Source organism: Chiloscyllium plagiosum, chromosome 42, assembly GCF_004010195.1.
Source record: "Chiloscyllium plagiosum isolate BGI_BamShark_2017 chromosome 42, ASM401019v2, whole genome shotgun sequence".
Lineage (NCBI taxonomy): Eukaryota > Metazoa > Chordata > Chondrichthyes > Orectolobiformes > Hemiscylliidae > Chiloscyllium > Chiloscyllium plagiosum.
In genome coordinates this window covers 11,769,439-11,784,614 of record NC_057751.1, presented here as the reverse complement: position 1 = coordinate 11,784,614, position 15,176 = coordinate 11,769,439, and positions in this window count along the sequence as shown.

Sequence of the window (15,176 nt, the reverse complement as noted above, 5' to 3'; positions counted from 1 at the left end):
AAAATTAACTTGCTCCTTGTGAAGCACTTTGGAGCATCTTGAGGACAACAAAGGGACTTTTTCTTCTTGTTATTCCAAAGTACGAATGTTTGTTACAATCAAACCTATAAAATAGAAATAAAGCACTCCAATAGTTGTAATATCATCCCTGGTCCTGACCGCAGAGAGTTGTGGTTGCTCACTTATTGAGCCCATTGAAGACAGAGATTGACAGTTTTTTGGCCACAACGGGAATGATGAGATTTGAGGAGATGATGGGAAAAGTTGAGTTGAAAGATATCAAAGCAGCCTGAAGAGATGGAATTGTTTAGCTCTCCTGTCCTTTGGCAGTTACTTCCTCTTCAAGAGCTTCACAGCCTTTCAAGTAATGGATCTTTGTAATTCAGCTGCCATTTCAATGCTAAGTAGGCCTGTTGACTACTATTAATTGAGATCTCACATTATGCAGAAAGGCAGGGTCAATTTGTAATCTCATTGTAAAGTCACAGTGGAGAAAGTTGTACAATTACATATTCCAGTTTCAGATTGGAAACATAAAACAAGTCAAAGTGAATTAGATTGGAGTGAGGGGAGAACTGGCAAATGTTGATTGGGAAAATAGATGAAAAGGTATGGTGGCAAATAAACAATTCAAGAACAGAAATGCATTCCATGAGAAAACAAAAACGCAGCAAAAAATATCCATTCTAGATTTTCCAGGGAAGTTAACGACCGTGTTGGATTAAAAATAAAGATTCAAAATACTTCAAAGAATAAACATGAGCTTGAGGATCAGGAGTGTTTTATAAACCAATAAAAGATGGCCAAAAAGTGGATATGGCAAAATATAGTGTATGAAATTAAATTAATTTTGAATTTAAAGACAGAGCTCTTTGAATGCGTCCAATTTTCGATGCGATTCTGCACTTGACGAGATAGTCCTGAATGTGCAAAGAATTGTGTTGTCAATAAATTTATAATTCTTCATTAGACTGATAATATGGTGCACATGAATGTACTGAAAATGACACATACTAATACAGAGGGTATTGTTTTGCCGACTGAAAGAATACTGTGCCCGGTATCCACGCCCTAACTGATGTTTCAGAGAAATGTCAGGACCAATCAGAGCCAGCAAGCTGGATTAAAAGTTAAATTTAGATGAGGCTCAGCAGTTAGCTGTAAATGACAATATTTCTTCTAATCTTCTACAATGCATTTCCCAAATCATCAGCACACTCTCCATGTATTATAATGCTGATTATAACAGTGGTAGGTGACAAAGTGGCTCAGCATGGGTTTAATTCCACCCTTGGTTGACTGGAGTTAGCACGTTCTCCCCATGTCTGTGTGGGTTTCCAAAATTGGATGCAATTTTGCATCCAATGGCAAGCTCTCCCTAAATCCATGCGATCTGACTTGACTAACCAGTCCACCATGCAAAACCTTGTCAAAAGCCTTACAAAAGTCCATGTAGACAATGCTTACTGCTCCGCCACCATCTATCTTCTTGATCACATCCTCAAATCAAAATCAATCAAGTTTGTGAGACATGATTTCTTATGCACAAAGTAATGCTGACTATCCCTAATCAGTCCTTGCCTCTCCAAATGAATGTAAATACTGTCTCTCAGAATCCCCTCCAACAACTTACCCACACTGACATCAGACTCACCAGTTTAACATATTTTTTTTAAAAAATGATTTAATTATTTGTCATTTCACAGTAGATTTCAATGACCAATTACACTTCAGGTTGCTGCCACTTATCTTTCAATTTTGCTTCATTTCCTTACACTTTGATTCCTCACAGAGTTTTGCTCCACAGAAACGGCTGATCTTTTGGTTTAAATGGTCTTCACTGCACCATAAGTGTAGTGAATGTAACAAGGTCAGCCAGATGGACCTTATAGAATCTGAGTTCCCTGATTAGGGCTTTTTAACCTGGTCCAATCATGGAGCATTGGCTGACAGATATAAACAGGAGTGTCAGAGATTCTGTTCACTCTGAGAGCTGGCTCTGAGGGAGCTGGATCAGTGTCGCACATGTAAATAAAGGGTGAATTGTGATGAGAAGAAAAAATAATTTAAAAAAAAACAGGTGTGTCAGAGGTTCTGTTCACTCTGAGCTGGCTCTCATGAAACTGGACTAGCATCAAATACTATGCACATGTATATCAAGGATGGCTTGGTGACAGGATACCAGCCTCTGCGGTGTTATTACATTGCTGAGTGCGATTAATTATATAACCAGACAAAAGTGCCTATTTGCTGAAGCCCAACTGGACTTCAAATAAGCATTACATCTGACTTTCTCATTAGAAAATGCAGCAAGTGTATCATATGAGTTACAGGGTATGCTGATGAAAGTGGCCAGGCCGAGTGAGCTTGCAGGGACATCATTTGGGTGAAGGTAATTCCATTACAGGGTATGCTGATGAAAGTGGCCAGACCGAGTGAGCTTGCAGGGACATCATTTGGGTGAAGGTAATTCCATAGCTTCACTCAAGACATGTACTGAACAGAGATATTCTACATCAGCCCACAGGAAAACCAAAAATCAAAGCCAAGCCTTGGCCAGACAGTTAACATTTTCTTCAAGCTGCAGGCCTGCAAGCCATTGTAGTTGCTGCTGGTATGCAGACCTGAGACAGCAAAGGAGTCCCACTAGGCCTGAATTGAGTGAGTCAACTCATAGGCCAGTATCCAGAAGAGTGCATACTCTGGAAAGTCTAGCTACCTCTGCCTTGGAACAGTTAAATTACTTGGTAGACAAGCAGGAGGCTGGAAGAACACAAGCCAGGCATCACCAGGAGGTGGAGAAGTTAATGTTTCAGGTATAATCCTTCTCAACATCTTCCCAGAACCAATAAAAATAAACTTCTGGTGAACTGATCACCAAGCTCTAATGGAAGTTGATACCAATGAGCTGCATCAGTGATTGAAGAACCAGTTTTTAACAAAATTCACGTGGAATCTAACTCTGATGTTTGTGTAAGACTTTGGCTGGACTGAAATCTGATAACGGGGAAGACTTACAGATTAGATGAGATTCCCTACAGTGTGGAAACAGGCCATTTAGCCCAACCAGTCCACACCGACCCAGACCCATTTCCTCTCTGACTAATGCACCTAACACTATGGGCAATTTAGCATGGCCAATTCACCTGACCTGCACATCTTTGGACTGTGGGAGGAAAATGGAGCACCCAGAGGATATCCACGCAGACAGGGGGAAAATGTGCAAACTCCACACAGACAGTTGCCCAAGGCTGGAATTGAACCTGGGACCCTGGTCTTGTGAGGCAGCAGTGCTAACCACTGAGCCACCATGCCACATGTAGGGGACAACTTCAGTTCTGATCTTCTATGAGAAGTAACTGGTTCAGTTACCTCTGATTGAAGTAAAAGGCTTGGGCCCAAGCCTGATGGGGTGAAATTGTTTGAGAAAGATTCACCTTGATTGGCTCAATACTTTTTGATGAGAAAATGGCTGTAAGAGTGAAGTCCAGTTAAACACCTAGAAATTTTTCAGCAAAGTCTAGAGACTTCCAGAGGAGCCAAGGCCACCTTACAATTTGATCAGGAAGCAATTGCACGATTCTGCAAGGCCCACCCGGTTGTGTTATGTGCAAAAGTGGAGTCAGCAATCAGGAGGCTGAAAAGCGAATGAATCAATCAAACCAGTCCAATTCGTACCAATTGTGAAGTCCAACGGGTCAGTTTGCATTTGTGGGGATTTTAAACAAATGGTAAACCACTTCTTGCAGTTAGATAAATACCCAATCCTTCACATAGAGGACGAATACACAAAGCTGGTGGCTAAGGGCCATACTTCACGAATTGCGGTCAGATAAGGATTCCCAGAGGTATGCCCGTAAAGGTTTGTACCAATACATGAGACGGTCATTTGGGGTTTCATCTGTCTGTGCTACTATTCAGCGGATGATTGAGAACATTTTACAAGGTCTACCTCAGGTTGCCATTTATCTGGGTGACATGCTAATAACAAGGAAGTCCAATAAAGAGCACTTAGAGAACTTGGACATTATCCTTAGATGTTTCTCCAAGGCACGTGTACACCTTAGAAGGGAGAAATGTGTGCACAAGGCACCCTAAGTGGACCTACTTGGGCCACAGAATTGACAAGACCATGTTACACTCATTGCAAAATAGAGTGAGGGTAATCAAAGGTGCACTGGCTCCACATTTGTACCAGACCTGACGTCTTTCCTTTGATTGGTGAATTATTACGGAAAGTTCGTATGTAATCCAGTCTTCGTCCTGGCATCCTTATATCTGCTATTGAGAAAGAGTCAGCCTTGGAAATAGTCTCATAGCAAGAAGTAGTCTTTAGGGAAGTGAAGAAGCAGTTACCATTGTCTAAGATGTTGGCACTCTATGGTCCCAAGTGAGATCTGGTGCTGACATGTGATGCCTGTCTGTATGATATTGAGGTAATATTGGCTCACAGATGGCCGAATGGAAAGGAACACCCAATAGCATATGATTCCTGGACTTTGGCTAATGCAGAGCAAAAATGTGCCCAGATAGAGAAGGCAAGTCTGGCGGTCATCTTTGGTGTGAGAAAGTTCCACAAACACCTTTATAGGCATAAATTTGTGGGAATGGCCTGGTCAACCCTGAACTCAGTTACACATCGACTACTCAGCTGTTTCGTGGGTTCAACATTCACGTCATTGTGGCTGCCCATTCAAAGTGGTTAGACGTGTATAGAGTTCACTCATCAAACACTGGGATGACAATAGAAAAGCTCCAATCAACTTTTGCAATGCACAGGCTCCTGGAAGTGTTGGTCACAGGCAATTGGCCGTCATTTATCAGCAGGAAATTTAAGTATTTCCTAAAGTCGAATGGCAAACAGAATATACAGACAGCTACATTCCATTCATTGTGCAATGTCTGGTGGGAAAGGACAGTTCAAACTCTCAAGGCGTAAAGAAACAGCCTTCAGCTTCACTCAATACCAAACTGTCCCAGTTCCTGTTTCATTATGGGAACAATCCTCAGGGATAGCTCCAGCAGAGTTGCTGATGGGGAGAAGACTCCACACCAGGTTAAATCTGATTTTCCCAGACCTGGGAATGAGGGTGAAATGGCATCAGGAATGTCATTGCCAGGCAGAAGACTCCTCTCAGCAAAAGAGACAGTTTATTTAAGGGATAAAGTTTGGTGCTGAAACCCAGAAATGGTCCTGCATTGGTAAGAGGCATGGTCAATGCAAGGTCAGGTCCGATGATGTACCAAGTTAAGGTAGGTGGGGCAGTCCTGAACAAGCACATGGGCCAGATGAAAGCTACAAACTTACAAACAGGTTAGGAGCAAAGCATAACCGGCCCCACAGAAAAGCCAGAAAGACTGTTGGAACCCATAGGTTCTCCCCCTCCATCCAACACTGAAGAAACCTCAGAGTCTGAGATGAACAATGTGGATGTTGCAGCTTTGACGCCTTTAACACCTGAAGAACAGGATGAACTTCTTCAGAGATGCTCAGGGCACAAGAAGTGGGTGATAGTCCAGTACGCTCGTCCGTATCTGAGGCTGAGTCAGAGGACCCGGACCCAGCGCAAAAATGTCCTAGAAGAGGCTACAAGAACAGGCCTACATCCCCGGACTTAGAGGGGGAAAGATGTCGTGATTGAAACAAGATTAGGCAGGTGCACCTCAGAGAAGTGGGTTCCCTGATTGGGGCTATTAACCTGGCTGTCAGATATAAACACGAGTGTCAGAGGTTCTGTTCCCACCAAAGGTTGGCTTTGAGAAAGCTGGGCCACTGTCAAGTACTATTCACATGTAAATAAAGGGTGACTTGGTATCATGATACCATCCTCTGTGGAACTGTTACGATAAGCTCGATTATGAGTTTATGATATCACTGGGGGAGTGTGCTCAAAGAATGGCAAGCAACAAGCTGTAAAAGTATTTGCATTACTCCACAGTTTGGTTGAATTCTAATCTTTGATACAATTTAACCTGTAAGTACAGTGTCTGCATACGTGTAATATACACAATTTGAAAATCATTCTCCTCATAATTGCGCCCATTGATGGAAGTGTTTCAGTCAAGAATGAGTTCTTGCAATATTCATGACTCCTGTGAATGGGAAAGTTGACAACCAAACAGAAGAAGCTTCTAACATCATTCAACACTTGATCAGCAAACTTTCCATTAAATTCAATATCTATCTCCTCCATCACTGTTACTGCATTGTAAGTGTATGCTGACTACTGACTGTATTGCACCAACTTGCTTGTCTTAGCTTTGTTGAAGTTGTGCAGAATGTTGGTCAGGTCTCTCTGTGTCCAGTTCTGGTCACCCTGTTATAGGAAGGATATTATTATTATTATTAGTTATTAATAATAGTAATAATAATATTTAATATTGTTATTAAGCTGAATAGAGTTCAAAAGTGATTTACTAGGTTGTTGCCAGGAATGAAAGGTTTGTGCTATGGGGAGAGGCTGGGTAAGTTAGGACTTTATTCACTGGAGCATAGGAGGTTGGGAGATGACCTTACCGAGGTTTATGAAATAATGAGGATATAAATAAGATGAATGGCAAGTGTCTTTTTCCTACGATTGGGCATTCGAAGACTAGGTGGCATACTTTTAAGATGAGGGAAAAGATTTTAAAAAGACAGAGGGGCATTTTTTTACACAGACAGTGGTTCAAGTATGGACTAAGATTCCATCAGAATTGGTGGATGCAGGTACAGTAACAACATTTTAAAGACTTTTAGATAAGGACACAAATAAGAAATGATTGGAGGGATATACACCAAATGCATGCAGGTTGGACTAGTTTATTTTGGGATTATGATCAACATGGACTGGTTGGACTAAATGATCTGTTTCCATGCTGTATGACTCTGTGATCTACAGTTAAGTTCAAAAGCAGCCATATTAGATTACTTATAGTGTGGAAACAGGCCCTTCGGCCCAACAAGTCCACACCGACCCGCTGAAGCACAGCCCATTCAGACCCATTCCCCTCACACTACAGGCAATTTAGCATGGCCAATTCATGCAGACACGGGGAAAATGTGCAAACTCCACACAGAGAGTGTCGCCTGAGGCGGGAATTGAACCCAGGTCTCTGGTGTTGTGAGGCAGTAGTGCTAACCACTGTGCCACCATGCTGCCCATCTTGGGATCTTGGGAACAGCCACAACTTCCACAGTCTCTGCAATCCTGATTTGAAAATATATTGTCATGCACTTTTCATTGATATGTCAAAATCCATTGCCACACTTACTTGGAAGCATCATCATCACAGGAACTGCAGGAAAGACCTGCCACCATCCTCCCAAGGCTGACAAGGGTAGACAATAAATACAGTTTTGGGAGTGCTGTTTACATTGTGTAAATATGCAATAATTGTCATTGTTCAATTGGATGATCAGTGATGCAGCTCAAGCCCATAACTGAGGTGAGATTTACAGCACTATTTGGTCGAAATCCAGGAATTATTTGCCACTCAGAGTCACTTGACCCCTTTTGGATGGAGTTTGCCAGATCTCCAGCTGGGCCGTTAACTGGACACCACAAAAGAAACACAACATTTTGACTTGAATTCAGGGAAAACCTGACACCATCTGGTACATTTTGTTTCAATTAGACTTCCTGCTGCCATTGATGGGGCCTCATTGACATCAGGCATGAAACTACCTGCTGACCAGATTATTCCAAACTGCTGACAAGGGAACAAAGCAAGTTCCACATGGCAGAATAAACAGTGCATTAGGAAAAGAAACATGACAGAAACTAAAACTTCAAATATTTGTGCAACAAACTTCATGTGAATAATCTGTATTCGGTTTGAGCACCGTGAGTTGAGTCTAGTAATCAATCCAGCATGCGTATTATTTGGTTTCAACAGTATTAGCTTCCGGTATCTGTCGGCAGTATGAGTAATTATTTACAGAAGGAGATCTAAATGAAGTGCCTGGGAGGAAATTCCAAAGTTATTTGAGATGGCAGTCCCTCTGTTGGTGCGTTATCATGACCACAGTTCAAAGTCATAAATAATTAAGTCCATATCACCCAAATTATATTCCACTGAGAAACTGTTGACGATGCAGAGTACTAACCATGCTTTTAAAAAATGAAAATTGGAAACATCTTTTCCTTTTTCTTGTGCTGGCCTCAGTCCCAAACCTTCATTCAGGAAGCCTCTGAGTATAATCACCTGACAAACATATGTCTGATCACTTTTTCATTTCTAGAATAAGCAACCTTATCCCATTTGGAAGAACCCCAAACTGAAAATTTGTCCAGAGTTGTCAGGTGTTAACTATGGATCCCTTAAGTTATTTGGCATGATCGAGTGTACAGAAGGGCTTTAGCCTTGGGCCAACTGGCATTATGGTCTTTGTGTCAGAAGGTCAGGGTTAAAACAAACAGTCTAAACTTGAAAATGGAATTCAGTATGTCATTTCATTACAGTACTGAAGGTCTGCTGCATTACTTGTCTTACAGATAAAATGTTAACCTGTAGCCTCACCTGTCCTCTCAAATGGATGCAAAATATTTCATAGCATTTTTCCAAGAGGATTAGAATTCCTCCCATGTCCTAATGAGGTTTTTCTTAATTTTTTTGAGGGATTTGAGAACTAGTGAGGCCAGAATTTAGTACTCATTTCTAATTGGCTTTGAAGTGAATTGTGTGGTTGGCTATTGTTAGCTACATTGTCAGCTGCAAGGCCATTTCAGTTCAGAATCAATGTTACCATGGTTCTGAGGTTTCATGTAAATGTGTATGGGAAAATGTTAGGAAAAGGACACAACTGAACAAGCTGGGATCTTACACCAACTGGTGATGGTCTTATCATCACCATGATTGAAGGTAGCTTTATATTCCAGATTTATTGGTTGAACTTAAATTCCATTCACTGTTGGAGTTGGATTTGAACCTATGCATGGCATTTCACTTGCACTTCTGATGTATTAGTTCAGTAATATAATTCTTATGACACTAACTCTTGTCATTTGCTTTTTAACCAATATAACTAGAAAGCTTGTGAGGAAGTTATTGAACTTCTTGTAGTTTTGTGAATTGGTTTTTCCATAAAATGTTTGAATTAACGACTAACATTATACAAGCGACTATCATTCAAAGACATTTCTGTCGTTATCAAGCATTTGGGTAACCTGAGGAATATAAAGCAATCAAATTGCTTTTCTTTTTGTCTACTGAAAGTATTTGTTGTCTTTTTAATATTTTGAACATTCACTGAGCATGGTTCACAAACGATTTTAATAGTCCTTAAAGAAAGTGCAGACTTAAAACTTGGATGAAGGGATGGTGACCCTTGGTTTTCCCCAGATGTTTGTTAATATTCCAGCGCAGTAAAATGTATAAGAATGAATGAATGTTTTCCGTTGGAAATTTTCATTGGAAAATTTCTCTCAGCAGAGTAACTGAAAGGAAGAAAATCTGTTTCATACAAAACTTTTCACAATCTCAAATGCTTTACACCCATTTCATTGCTTTGAAGTGCAGACACTATTGTAACAAAATATGGCAACCAATTTCAAATGCCCACAAATAAACTGATATTCAACTAAAAATCTTAATTGAGAGATAAATATTCGTCAGGGCATGAGGGCTAATTCCCTTGCCCTTCTTTGATGTTGCACAATGGGATCTTTTACATCCACCCAGTCTTTATTTAAAGTTTAATTCAAAAAGCTGATACCTCTGATAGTGTAGCACTCCTTCAACACTGCAGCAGAGTGGAACTTAAGCCCAAACTTTGCAACTCAGCAGCGAGTGACCCATTGTCCCGCAGTTAACACTGCAAAAAGCTGACAAGCAGAAGACTTGTGTTCAGGTAAAACCTTTTGCCCCCTCAACATGTCTCAACTGTTTAACAGCAAATCATACACATAAGAAATGTAGACATTAATGTTATGTGAGTAACATGACAGCCAATTTGAAAGAGCCAACCTCCACAAACAGCAATGTCGTTGTGACCTAAATAATCAGACTTGTTGATTTTGGTTGAGGGATAAATATTGACCCAAAAAAGTATGAAATAGTATGATGGGATTTTTTCTGGCCACCCAAGAGGATAGGTATGGAACACTTATTTTTCGTCACATCCAGGAGAGAGCACTTTCAACTGTGACATTCAATTGAAGAACCAATTATGACATTTTCAAGACAAATTTCAGAGCTTTTTAAAATTTATTTTGAACCAATGTGGAAGCAGCCCATTTAGCCTATCAAGTTCACTCCAACCCCATGGGGAGCATCCCACCCAAACCTACCCCATCCCTGAAATTCACGTAGCTAATCACCTCGCCAGCATGTCCCTGGACACTATGGGCAATTTAGTGTTGCCAGTCCATCTAACCTGCACATCTGTGGACTGTGGGAGGGAACTGAAGCACCTAGAGAAAACTCACGCAGACACAAAAAGAATGTGAAAATTCCATACTATTCCCTGTTGGTGGAATCAAACCAACATCCATGTTGCTGTGAGGCAGCAGTGCGAACCATGAAGCTACCGTGCCACCCCAAGGAGGGACAGGATGGAGCACCATGCTTTGGCTGGGAATCAAACCCTGGTCTTCCGCATTCAATCACTGAATCACCAATGCAAGCAATGTTAGATATGGATGTCACTGGTTGGCCAGCATTTATTGGCTGTGTCCAGTTGCCCTTGAGAACGTGGTGGTGAGTTACCTTTTTGAACCACTTCAATCCATCTGCTGCGGGTTGACCCTGAGTGCCACGGGGGAAGGAATTCCAGGATTTTGACCCAACGACAATGAAAGACTCGTGATATATTTCCAAGTCAGGATGGTGAGTAGGCGGTACTTGAAGGCGGTGATGTTCCCATGTATCTGCTGCCCTCGTCCTTTTAGATGGAAGAGGTCATGTGCTTGGAAGGTGCTGTCTGAGGATCTTTGTGTACTTCTGCAGCACATCTTGTTCATAGTACACACTACTGCTCCTAAGGATCAGTGATGGAGGGAGAAATGCTTGTGAATCTAGTGCTAATCAAGTGAGCTGCTTTATCTTGGATTGTGTCAAGCTTGTTGAGTGTTTTGGAGCTGCACTCATCCAGACCAGTGGGAAGTATTCCATCACACTCATGACTTGTGCCTTGGAAATTGAGGCTTTGAGGAGTCAGGAGATGAGTTACTCACTGCCATACTTCTAGCTTCTGACCACTTCTAGCTTGGAGCCACTGTTTTCATGTGGTGAGTCCAGTTGAGTTTCTGGTCAATGGGTACCTTCAGGATATTGTTAGTGGGGGATTCAGTGATGGTAACATCACTGAATGTCAAGAGGTGGTGGTTAGATTATCTCTAATTGGTGATGGCCATAGCCTGGCATTTGTGTGGCACAAATGTTACTTGCCACTTGTCGGCCCAAGCCTGGAAATTGTCCGGATCTTGTTACATTTGAACATGGGTCTGTTTCAGTAACTGAGGAGTTGTGAATGTTGCTGAACATTGTGAAATCATTAGAAATCATCCTCACTTCTGACTTTATGATGGAGGGAAGATCATTGATGAAGCAGCTGAAGATGGCTGGGCCTTGACACTACCCTGAGGAACTCCTGCAGAGATGTCCTTGGGTCTGAGATGTCTGACCTTCTCCAACAAACACGGCCATCTTTGAGCCAAATATGATTTCATCCACTGGAAAGTTTACCTCCAATACTCATTAATCTTTGGGGCTCCTTGATGCCACATTCGGTCAAATGCAGTCTCAATGTCAAGGGCTGTCACTCTCACCTCATCTCGAGAATTCAGCTCTTCTGTCCATGTTTGAACTAAGGCTGAAATGAGGTCAGGGGCTGATTTTCCATGGCAGAACCCAAACTGGGCATCATTGTGCAGGTTATTGCTGGGCAGGTGGTGTTCATAGCACTGTTGATGATACCTTCCATCACTTTACTGATCATCGACAGTAGACAGTAGGACAGTAATTGACGGGGTTGGATTTGTCCTGCTTTTTATGTACAGGATGTACTTGGGCAATTTTCCACATTGTTGGATAGATGCCAGTGTTGCAACTGTCCTGGAACAGCTCCTGCACTCGCTATTGAATCAGGGTTGATCCCTTGGCTTGATGGTCATGGTTGATTGGGGGATAGGATGGGCCATGAGATTACAGTTTGTGCTGGAGTACAATTTGACTGCTGTTGATGGACCACAGCACCTCGTGGATGCCCAGTCTTAATTGCTATATCTGTTCAAATCTCTCCCATTTAGCACGGTGATTATGCCATACAACATGACAAAGGTTATTCTCAGTGTGAAGGTGGGACCTCATCTCCACTAGGATTATGCAGTGGTCTTTCTTACCGATACTGTCATGGACAGATACATCTGAAGCAGTCAAATTGGTGAGGACGAGGTCAAGTATGTTTTTCCCTCTTGTTGGTTCCCTCACAACTTCCTGCAGACCCAGTCTAGCAGCTATGTCCTTTCGGACCCAACCAGCTCAATCAGTCATCCTGCTGCTGAGCCACTCTTTGTAGTAGGCATTGAAACTCCCCCACCCAGAATACTTGCCACTCTCAGCGCTTCTTCTAATTGTTGTTCAACATGGAGGAATACCAATTCATCAGCTGAGGTAGGTCGGTAAGTAATCATCAGCAGGACATTTCCTTGTCCATGTTTAACCTGAAGCCATGAGATCTGGAGTCAACGTCGAGGACTCCCTGGGCAAGTCCTTCCTGACTGTATACCACTGTTGCCATCTCTGATGCGTCTGTCCTGCCGGTGGAACAGGACATATCCAGAGATGGTCATGCTCTCCAGGGGTATTGTCTGTAAGGTATGAACCCGTGAGTATGACTATGACAGGCTTTTTCTTGAGTAGTCTGTGGGATAGCTCTCCCAATTTTGGCACAAGCTCCCAAATGTTAATAAGGAGGACTTTGCAGAGTTGACAAGGCTGTTTCTGCTGTTATCTTTTCTAGTGCCTAGGTTCAATGCCAGGTGACCTGCCCAGTTTCATTGCTTTGAGATGTTGCAATTGGTACAACTCCGTAACTCAAGAAACTATTGATCTCCATCTTAAAGATGCTCAATGACCTGGCTTCCAAACAATCTGTGGCAGTGAATTCCATTGATTCATCACTCTCTGGTTGAGGAAGTTTCTCTTTTACTCAATTCTAAACTTCCCTTTACTCTCAAGCTGTGTCCTCTGGTTCTACTCTCTCCTATCAATGGAAACATCTTCCTAACATCCATTCTGCCCAGGCCATTCAGTATTCTGTAAATTTCAATTAGATCCCGCCTCATCCTTCTGAACTCCTTCGAGTGTAAACCCAGAGTCCTCAAATGTTCCTCATATGTTAAGCTTTTCTTTCCTGGGTCCATTCTCGTGAACTTCCTCTGAACATGCTCCAGGGCCAATGCATCTCTCTTCCTGAGATATGGGGCCCAAAACTGCACACTATACTCCAAATGTGGTCTGACTAGAGCCATATAGAGCCTGAGAAGTACATCCCTGCTTTTATATTCAAGTCCTATCAAAGTAAATGCCATCACTGCATTTGCCTTCCTGACTACTGGCTTAACCTGCAAGTTTCACTTGAGAGAATCCTGAATTCGAACTCCCAAGTCTCTTTGCACTTCAGACTTCTGAATTTTCTCCCCATTTAGAAAATAGTCCATGCCTTTTTTCTTCCGACCAAACTGCATTACCTCATATTTTCCCATGTCGTACTCCATTTGCCACTTCTTTGCCCACTCTCCTGATCTGTCCAAATCCTTCAGCTGTCTCACCGCCTCCTCAATGCTACCTGTCTCTCTACCTATCATTGTATTGTCTGCAAACTTAGCCAGAATGCCCTCATTTCCTTCATCTAGATCAGAGCATCCTGGCTAGACCAGGATTTGTTTCTCTTGTGAAGGGGGTGTTGAGCCATCTTTTTCTACAGCAGCAGTTCAGAAGCTGTAGTGACCCCACCATGCTTAGAGAAGTGAGTTTTGACAATGAAGGGATAGTGATACAATTCCAAGTCAGGATAGAGGAGAGCTTGTAGCTGGTTCTGTTCCCACGTTGCCCTTGACCTTCTAGATATTAGTGATCACAACTTTGGAAAATGCTATTGAAGGAGACTTGGTGAATTTCTGCAGTCATCTTCTGGATGCCACTCTGTATTGGTGATGAAAAGAGTGAACAATGGGATGTGGGGTCACTCAAACTGCTTTTTCCTGGATGGTGCTAAATCTCTGAGTGTTTTTGAATCTGCATTCATCCAGACAAGTGGGGAGTATTGCACCTACCTGACATGTGTCTTATAGATGGTGAGTATGTTTTAGGTAGACAGGAGATGAGTTATTCACCTCAGAATTCCCAATCTCTGATCTGCTCTGAAAGAATAGTGAAATGCTGTGGTTCTGTTCGCAGAGCTGGAAGTTTTTGTTGCAAACGTTTCGTCCCCTGGCTAGGCGACATCATCAGTGCTTGGGAGCCTCCTGCGAAGCGCTTCTTTGATGTTTCCTCCGGTGTTTATAGTGGTCTGTCCCTGCCGCTTCCGGTTGTCAGTTTCAGCTGTCCGCTGTAGTGGTTGGTATATTGGGTCCAGGTCGATGTGTTTGTTGATGAAGTTTGTGGATGAATGCCATGCCTCTCGGAATTCCCTGGCTGTTCTCTGTCTGGCTTGCCCTATGATAGTAGTGTTGTCCCAGTCGAATTCATGAAATGTTGGTTTTTATGACAAGTTTTGGAAAAAAAAGTGATACTTCAATTGTATCATGCTTTGGTCAGATACCACCCAGAATACTGTGCTCAGTGTGACACCCTATCCAGGAAGGATCTTTTGGCCTTGCAGTGGTGTAAATAAAAACAAGCCTTAAAACCACAAGACCATCAGACATAACAGGCTATTCAATCTGCCATTCAATAATATCATGGTTGATCTGACAAACAACAACACCACGATCCTGCATTTTCCCACTGATTCCTTTGCTGCGTAAACATCTGTCTCAGCCTTAAATGTTTTTACTGACCCAGCTTTGTCAGCACTCCATGGTAATAAATACAACAGATTTAGTATATCCTCAGAGAAGAAATTACTCCTTATCTCCTTCTGGGCGACTCCTCCTTCTGAAATTATGCCCTCTGCTGCTACACTCTCCCACAAGGAAAAACAACCTCTGTGTGTCAATCCTGTCAAGGCCTGTTAGAACCTTACATGTTTC